This window comes from Girardinichthys multiradiatus, chromosome 6 (genome assembly GCF_021462225.1).
Source record: "Girardinichthys multiradiatus isolate DD_20200921_A chromosome 6, DD_fGirMul_XY1, whole genome shotgun sequence".
NCBI classification, from domain to species: domain Eukaryota; kingdom Metazoa; phylum Chordata; class Actinopteri; order Cyprinodontiformes; family Goodeidae; genus Girardinichthys; species Girardinichthys multiradiatus.
In genome coordinates this window covers 23,977,122-23,986,584 of record NC_061799.1, presented here as the reverse complement: position 1 = coordinate 23,986,584, position 9,463 = coordinate 23,977,122, and the positions used below count along the sequence as shown (strand labels likewise).

The 9,463-nt window shown below is 37.0% G+C and overlaps 1 long non-coding RNA gene across 1 annotated transcript; it reads right to left on the bottom strand.

The window, feature by feature from the left end:
• Positions 1-1,267: 1,267 nt before the first annotated feature.
• LOC124870574 lies at positions 1,268-8,709 on the bottom strand. The gene is made up of 3 exons (XR_007038818.1): positions 8,558-8,709; positions 6,580-6,737; positions 1,268-1,923 (listed from the first exon to the last, which is right to left on the bottom strand). It is a non-coding gene; the product is annotated as an uncharacterized LOC124870574 (long non-coding RNA).
• Between the last annotated feature and the right edge of the window lie 754 nt (positions 8,710-9,463).

The window sequence follows — 9,463 nt, the reverse complement described above, 5'->3', positions numbered from 1 at the left end:
ATTATGTAATGTGTGAACCTTTTCAAATATTAGATAAGAAGTCAGCTGTTTCCATTCAATCCATTTTCATTTCATGGAAGTATCTGCTGAATGATAAGCAGGTTTTGTAAAATTCCTTTTGTTTTATTGGCTCTTCTTGTAAGATGGCTGAAACAAAAGCAAAGTAAAATGAAAGCATAACAAAGGTGTGCAAGTAATAGGTGTAGCATTCTTCTGTATGATGACTGTGTCTGACATGTTTCCCCTGTGCAATTTGGCAGCTATATTCTTGTTGAGACTTGGGAAATGTATATAATGTTGTTCACGGACAAAAAAATCTATTTTTACACGCATGATAGTATTTTTTGGTACTGAAAACAAAAATGAGATTAGATACGATAAGATAGACAATTAACCTACCCATCCATAGAGATTGAGCTATATATAGTATAAGAAGAAGGTCACAGAAACTGTGATGCCACTTATAAGTTGAATTGGATGTAAAACGGAGGTTCACTCCACTCTGTTTATCTAATTTATTCCATCAGTGGTGAAAATGGGTAGTAAACAATCCCTCCGATCACAAATGCTGAACAGACATATAGAAAAGATGGCGTTGTCTTCTGTCTAAACAGCATAAATATGTAGATGAAAAGTGAAAGTTGAAAAGGTATTCACTTAAAGAGGTCTATTGATAGTTCAAAGGTGGGTGGGGGTGAACAAATGTGCTAATTGCCTGACTTCTGAATCTTTGGCTGAAATCTGATGTGACCTATGGGCTGAAAAAGTCCAGTTTCTGTGATTTTTAGCAGTATGAAACAGAGCAAAATAAAGACAAAGATGTATATAAATGTTTATTTTGATAAACATATTAATTGGTGTCTGTAGATGTGTAAATGTCTGTAAAAGTGACAATTCAGAGTTTGTTTTTAGCATTTGCAACGATCACCACCCATTTGCTGCATTTGTTGCGCTTCTGTTATTGTCTTTTAATGTAGCCTTTTTAAACAATTGCAGGGACTTTACAATCAGTTTGCAAATCCAGTTTGCCAAGATTGTCCAGCAACCGTCATTTTATTTTGTTTTTACTCCAATAAGAATGCAGAAATGTCAACTGGTGTCTTTGAGATTTTCTTTAAATTGTATTAAACACAGATACATCATTTGTAAAGAAATAATTAAAGACTAGACCATCTAAAGGGTGTACCAATCTTCTCACCGACTAATTGCTGGCAACTTTGCAAACCAAATATAAAAACTTGATGGCTGGATTAAAGAGAAGAGTCGCTTCAGTTATAGAAGATATTTAATTAGGTTATTTAATAGCCAAAGTTGAATAATTTTATCCCTTAATGTCTCTTCACTCAGTCTGTCTCAAAGCAAATACCCAACCTTGAGGGTGCGCAGGACAATTTTGAGGCTGGTCTGTCCAAAATAACACACATTTCATGCTGATAATCACCTTTGTGAAAACAAAGCAGCAGTCTCTGCAAGACCAACCTACGTCAGCAGCAAAGTAAAGCATCTCATTTTACAGGTTGGGTGGATGAGCCCTAACGCTAATCTCTCTTTCAGATTTTTGAATCCACCAGTTAAAACACTGAAGTAATGAAAAGACAACCTGTTCTGCTTTAAAAAAAAAAAGGCATCTCATCAGATTCATTTTGCTCTTTAAAAAGTGTTTGTTCTGATGGTTTTCAGTTTGTGATCAATGCATGCTATAGGCTTGTTTACATCTGGGATAACAGCAATGTGTTAATAACATTGGGCCTAGTATGTGGCCCTGTGTGTGGCTGAGTGCTGATGAAATGGAAGGTTGAAGGTCAATTTTCTCATTGCTTCCTCTCTTGGGGCTTTATGTTTTTGCACGTGTGAGACTGTTGATGTCTCGCCAGGACATCTCTGAAACTTTGCAGGACTTTCGCTGGACAGGGACCACTTGTACTGAGAGACAAAAGAAAAACATTCACAAAGGCAAGAGACTAATATTACACATAGAGAACAACAAATATAAAATTATTATGAAACAAGATCAAACATTTGTTGAAATATTGCAATTTGTAATTTAAATAGGCATATAAAGACTGTTCACAGTGCTGCCAGTGATTTTTGTTTTGTGGATTTTATCCAAGCCTTTACAGTGCTGTGAAAAAGTATTTGACATCTTAAATATTCCTTTTTTGTGTCACTTAAATGTTTTAAGATCATCAAATACATTTTAATGTCAGACAAAGATCGCTAGGCTTATTATTAAAAGCAGTTTTCAAATGATGATTTAGGAAAAAGTCCTATCCAAACCACCATGGCCCTGTGGGACCTCTAAACCTAATACATGGTTGTGCCACCTTTGCTGGCCACAACTAACATCAAGCATTTATGGGCAACTTAACAAGCAAGGAGTCATATGGTGACATTTAGGTCCACTGTTCTTTGCAGGGTAGTTTTAAAGCAGCAACAATGGTACGTTTTTAAGCATAAACACCCTATTTAAGGACAAGGCACAGCATCTCAACCAGACCAAATTCGGAACTTTGACTAGGCCACCCCAAAACCTTCCTTATTTCAGTCATTCTGTGGTGGTCTCTGCTGGTGCACTTTGGATTTTAGGTTGTCCTGCTGCAAAACTCAAGTGTGTCCTCAACTGATAGCCAGAAATTTTCCTTGAGGATTTTTTGTATGTAGCAGAATTCATCAATTACAGCAAGTTGTTCAGGCCCTGAAGGAGCAAATAACCCATTTAGTGAAAACAATGTTTTTAAACCTTGTATCAGAAACACTTTCCTTAGTCAAATGAAATGCTTTCCAAAAATATTAATTTCCCTTGGACTCTGTATGGATCATGTCAGTTTGCAGCTACAAACCGCAATGGATTTGAAATAGCTGCAATTAAAGTGAGACGAGGTTTTGCACATCTAGAGACTAGAAGTCTTTCAAGTTCAGTTCAATTCAATTCAAAAATACTTTCTTAATCCCAAAGGGGAATTAAATGTTGTTGTAGCTCATATTATACAGGTTTATTCTTTGCAAAATAGCACAAGCTAAGTCAGATAATTTACAAATTCAGCTCCATATATCATCTGATCAGCTCTGACCAGCTTTCCTGTCCCTGCTGACGAACAGCATGCCCTCAGCATGATGCTGCCACCACAATGTTTCTCATGGGGATAGTGTGTTTAGAGTGATATACAATGGTATTTTTCTTCAACACATTGTGTTGTTTTATCACATATGCATAATACCCACAAAACAGATTCAAACATGTGGTTGTAAAGTAACAAATAAATGTAAAACAAAAAGTTGAAAAGGGTTTGAATATCTTTGCAAGGCAAAATGCAAATTTTATAATGCTGTCACACAGAAAAGCAAATAGTTAATTTTGAGTATAGTTGAGGATGAGAATCAGCAATCAACTAAGAATATAACTTGAGAATATCTACATAGAGTTTGATTATATTTTTTGAAATTGCAGACATTTGTAAGCTAGCATCACATTAGCAGACCTATCCTTTATAGCCCTTTTCCACATCAGGCCTGAACTGGTTCTTCTTTGCACAAACGTATGTTTCAGCCATACAACTACTTCTGCTGCCGGCTCAGTGTCCTTCATCCTTTCCTATATTTTGTCTCTGTACCTACAGACAGGCTACCAATGTTTGACAAAGTTATATCATTGTTGCCCTGAACAAGAACATAAAACAGGGCTATTTGCCAGCAAATCTAATGAGCAAATATGATATGTTTAGCTATTAATGTTGCTAAATTTTATTAGAATGATTAAGTAGTATACATTCCATTTGCAATAAATGCTGGTTAATAAAACATGTAATTTTAGCTCCCCTGTGCAGTTTTAGGTTTGTTATGAGGAACAGCCCAGGTTAATCAATATGAACTCTGAAGTTAGGGATTGCCCTCCAGTGGCCAGAGGAGAGCCAGTTATACAGAGAATAAAGTTGGGTTTTATTCATATAATCAAATATTATTCACATAAAATTCCAATTTAATTCTGTTGATTTAGACATTACCAATTCACAACACGTCATCTCAAGATACTTTAAATAAATAAATAAATCCAATTTATATACAGAAAGCAATAGTCAGTTCAATCAAATTCTATGAAGAGACTTTAAATTAATTACATTGATTCCAAATCAATCCTAGCTCAATGCCACTGCATTCAGATTCAGTTTATTATGCAAAGTGGCTAAAAGGTTTGCTATCCAAGCCATTTTGACACCCCGTGTATGTATACAACTCTTAAACCAACAAAAATGACAAGCAACAATAAAAATTTCATTCACATTAAAATAGTTAAACTGTTCATAAATCTCTCTTTAGCTGTTTACCATTGTTGTAACTTAAGCGTTGTAAGAGGTGGAACCTGGACACTCTAAAAAAAGGTTTAGTTTGTCTCTGATGTAATGTAAAATGGCAACATCTTGGTACATTTAACCGAACACATCTGGATTCACTTTGAGGAAATTTCCTTTGTCGTTACGAAACAAAAGTTCCCCCAAATGTTAATGTCGCTCAGATGGTTGAAGAACTTTCATCATATTCCATGGCAACATCTATTGTTTCATTTAAGAGGTTTTTATTTGACTTGAAGCAACATCTCTTTAAGACTTGCTCTGAAATTAAATAACCTTGAAGGAGAGATTTTAAGTCAGAAGGAAAGGATTTAGAAATTCCCCCATTTCTGCTTGAGGCAAATTCTTCATGTTCTTGGACAACCCGCCAACCCGGCCTTCGCGTGTCTGGAAAGCTTCTTGACCCGGATACACTTTCTCTCGGTTTTTTCCCTGTCTTTGTCTGGGTCTGCTTCCTCTGAAGCATTTTCACATCTTCTTTGTTCTGCTAATTCCCTATAGACAATTTTCACAACAGCAAACCAAGAAGTCTTTTATCCCTGCTTACAAAAGCTGCACTACTTCTTTAAACTATTTAATGAGGTGGTTTTAAAATGTATCTCAAGGTGTAGACATCCCAGTTCATTCAGTGTCATTTAATCTGTCCCCTCACATGCTGAAAGCCTCTGAACAGGTAAGTACAGACCAGTGCTTTCTTACACCATGAAACACAGTTTGTCCCAGGTTGAGCCCCGTACCGTGGGAACTATGCCCGTGAAGAGCAGATCATTGTTGCAAAAAAGACGTCAAGAGGGACAGTGGGATAAAACGGGAATTGTCCTGTTCCATGAACCCAGTTCATTTGTTTGGCAGAGAGCAGCCTGTTCGTGTAACATCACCCGAGTCAACCCGGACCTTGTTAGGCCAGAAGCATCTGAATGTTCTTCTCTTCTGGGTGCAACACTGAGTACAGACTGAAGGAGCTATTATCTCGGCCATCCCTGCTGTACTGGCATTTAGCTGAGCCATCTCAATTAAAACCTGAACACAAAGAGGACAAATAGACTCTTTATGGGTCCTGAGATTCGAGTTAAAAATCTCTTTAATTGTTTACGGTGACACTTGTCTTCTGTAAACGGACTCTAGCTTACACAGTATTTTCACAGTTAAAGGCACAAGCAATGATTTTACAAGGCCTAAATTATGTGAATGACTTGTGCCTTGTTTTCATTTTTAAAAGTTTATTACACTCTGCTGTGCTCATCTTAACATTTATGGAAATTACTTTAGTGCTTTTTAACTTGGTCAGCTCAAATCCTCTAACTGAGCATAAATCAGTACGTATTCTACTTACTGACATACATGTTCTGTTCTTGCTGAGACATCACCACCTTGAGTTGAAACGTAAAATCAGTGAGTCATTTTATGGGAAATTACATTGCTTTCACTTATAACAATAGGGGAAAAGATATTTGAGTAATGATGCAATAATGAGGCTAAATATCAAGATAAAAGAGTGAGCTGGGTTATTGGTGAATCCATAAACAACGAAAACAACATTTTCAGTTTTTGGCTTCTTGCTATAAAATGTGCATTTAATTACATTCTCCTTGCAATTTTTTTTAACATTCTGTCACATTACAGCTATAAATAATGTGTTGCATTTGTATTTTATCAAGTAGACCAACACAAAATAAAACATGGCAGTTTTACAGAAGGATATTGAAAAAATTGTCATTTCATTTGTTTTACAAATAAAAATCTGAAGAGCATGTCAGGCACATTTATTCAGCCCATTTTAAGCTGACAACTATAAATACAATGCAGTGCAATCAATTACTTTCAGAAGAAAAACATTAGTGAACAGTGTCATAAAGACCAATAGACGCACCAGAAGTTTAAAGCAAAGTTGGGTTTGAAAACAACATCCCAACATCTCACAGTGCACTGTTCAATTTGTCATCAGAAAATAGAAAGAGATTAGCACAACTGTAAACCTACCAAGGCATGGCAGGCCACCTAAACACACAGGCCAGGCAAGAAGAGCATAAATCAGAGAAGCAGTCAAGAGGCCCATTGTGACTCTGAAAGAGAACTACTGGTCATGCACCCCACAGATCTGGTCTTTTCACAAGAAGTTATTTGCTGTTCTCCATGTAAAGGATACAGCAAACATGTTTAAAAAGGTGCTCTGGTGAGATGAGAAACGCTATGTGTGGTGGAAAACTAGAACCGCATGTCACCTTAAACTCACCATCCCCACAGCATCATGCTGTGAAGATCCCTTTCTTCAGCAGGGACAGAAAAACTGGTCAGAGTTGATGGGTCGAGGTATGGTGCTCAATACAGGGAGATTCTGGAAGAAAGCCTGTTAGATACTCAAAAAGACTTGGGCCTGTAGTGGAGGTTCACCTATCAGAAGGAAAACAAAGCAAAGGAAAACAATAATTTGACAATGACCATATTTAGTTCTATATAAACTGAGACGAATTACATACATTTAATTATAGGTTTGACTGAGGACTTTTAATTTTATTGATTTCATCAGATGAAATAATTGTGAAGGCAGACTGCAGCTGCCTCTGTGCATTTTTCCTGGTCTGTTTATACATAAACCTGCTATTTAACTTCAGTGTCTAATATCTAAACATAAAGGATTAGGCGCCGAACTAGTTTTATGACAGTTGTTATAAACATTGCGTTGAACGTAACCTAAAGCCTCTGAAAAGTTATGAACATTTACAGTGTACTTCACATTTATCCACACTTTTTATTGGCAAGTTCAACCATTACTTTGAGTATGTTTTATTCATATTGTGTGGAAAACACATTAAGAAATAATTATTTACACAAAAAACACTGGTGCAAAAGTTAGTGTATATTATTATTACTTTGTCCTTGCAATCCAATCCTTTTCTGTAACATTTACCGGGCTGGAGCATTCAACATGAGGGATCTTTAACCATTTTTTTTCTGAGGTTCCGTTCCTCGAGGGCTGATTTCCTGCATATTTTAAATTCTCCACTGCTTCCTCCTCCTAATTTAAATGAATGGGTTATTCCCAGGTCTTTACATGACCTGATGTGTCTGAGCAGGGGCATATCTATGTTGGACATCAGCCACACAAGGATGTCTAATGATATTTTGATCACCCATAGTCCTAGGCTCTACTTTTTGTTTTCTTCTCTGAAATTCATTACTTTGAATTTCTCCAACAATCAGGCAGTTGGACTAAGATTGTTTCAGAGAAAAGATGATTTTGCATCCGATGGGTGTATTTGGCAACGTGTTTTAGGTCATTGTGTCATATTTGTATTGTTGGATCCTACAGGAGAAACAATTACATAACACTGGTCCAGTTTTAAAATGTTTACTTGGCTATAGGAATAATGTAATGTTCTCCTGCCTCCAGTGGAGAACTTGGGCAGACAATGAAAGTGAACAGTGGAGGATCAACCCCAGTTTAATCCAGTAGGCAGAATAAATATAAAAGATGTATACCCTCGATTTAGCAAAGATTGTGCACAAAGGTTAATTTGCCACAGGGTCAAGATAAAAATTTACATTAAAAAAGCATAAAAAGAATAACTACTACAAAAACCTAATCAGGAACTTTGCTGTTGGATTACTGCATTAGCTGTTACATGCAACATTAGTAACCTATGCGTTATGTACTACATAGTAGGATTAACACTGACCTTATAGATCCACTCTACAGGGAGGTCAATAAACTATAATAACAAATCAGATTATTACTTTTAATCTTATTGCTGCTTTTTAGAGATCCTAATTTTTTGGATTTCATGATTGACTTCCATGCATTAGAAGGCAAAGCGGGTGTCAGTACATGTCTGACGCCATCATTAATCATAAATCAAACAAGTTCTGACATCATGACATTCAACTTGGAGATCCAGTGTACAATAATCGGAACTGGCCTTGATCACTGTTTATGTAAGAGGGGCCTGTTTATTCATAGCGAGTTCAGTTTGCATGAAAGCCAAGCCGGATCTCAATGGCTCCATTATTAGGCTAGTGGTTAAAGCCTCTTTGAAACTTCAAACATAAGAAGCCTCCTGCTCATGCAAACTGGCTCAGTGAGTTGCAAATAAACTAAACCAATCATTCTGCGCTGGCACCAGTGTGGAGAACACAGAGGACATCTGAACCCATGAGGCCTGTGGTCTATTATCTTCCCCCAAAACATTCTGCAAATTCTGCTCTTCCTTTACCTTTGATGAAACACACGATTGTGCTTTGTTCCGGATGCAGTAGGTTCCATAATTACCATTCAGCCGTGTTTCATCTGCAGATGTAAAAACTCTGGAAAACTATATGCAGTTGGTCAGGAGCTTATTTTATTCCCACTGACCTGTTTGCAGAGCTTTTCATATGTTGAGCAACTCGAAAGAGAAAAATGAACACACACACACAGCTAGGTCATTGTTCTGAACAGGAAGCCTGGTGTGTTCATATCCTCATTAAGAGTGAATGGCTGTAAGCCTCTTTCACTGTACTTTCTGCACTGGCAAACACCTGAAACACGTACAGGAGAACTAAAACTGCATGTTTTGACCCTGTAAAAGCTATCAATGCAGGGGGTCAGTGCTTCACGCCTGTTTTTATGATAAATTCATAACGATGTTCTGTTACCTCAACTCCTTTTTGCTTTTCAGGCTGTTTTTATCCTGCTTAGCTGTGCACAACAACCAATTTCTTACTGTTTTATTGTACAAAATAGCACGATTATTTCCAGGTATGGTGAATGAGAAAATGTGTTAATCATCAATTCCTGCAATGAAGCTGGTTATTTTAATATGTAGTAATTATGAAAGAAGCCAATGATCTAAGAATTAAATAACAGTGGGCATTCATTGCTTACTTTGAATGTGGTGGGTCTTTATGGCTTCCTGATTAAGCTGATCTCACCATCATGCTGGCCGTGTCACATGAAAGACCATATGCCAATAACCGCGTAAGAGCCACTGACACTGGGCACATTTATCCTATCTAGGAAAGCCTTTGAGCTAAGCTGAGAGGGAAATTGCTCGACCTGGATAACCGATTTTTTGTTTTGGAAGAGCTGGTGCCTTCCACTCGCAGATCATTTTCGGAACATCTAAACAACCTACTTTAAA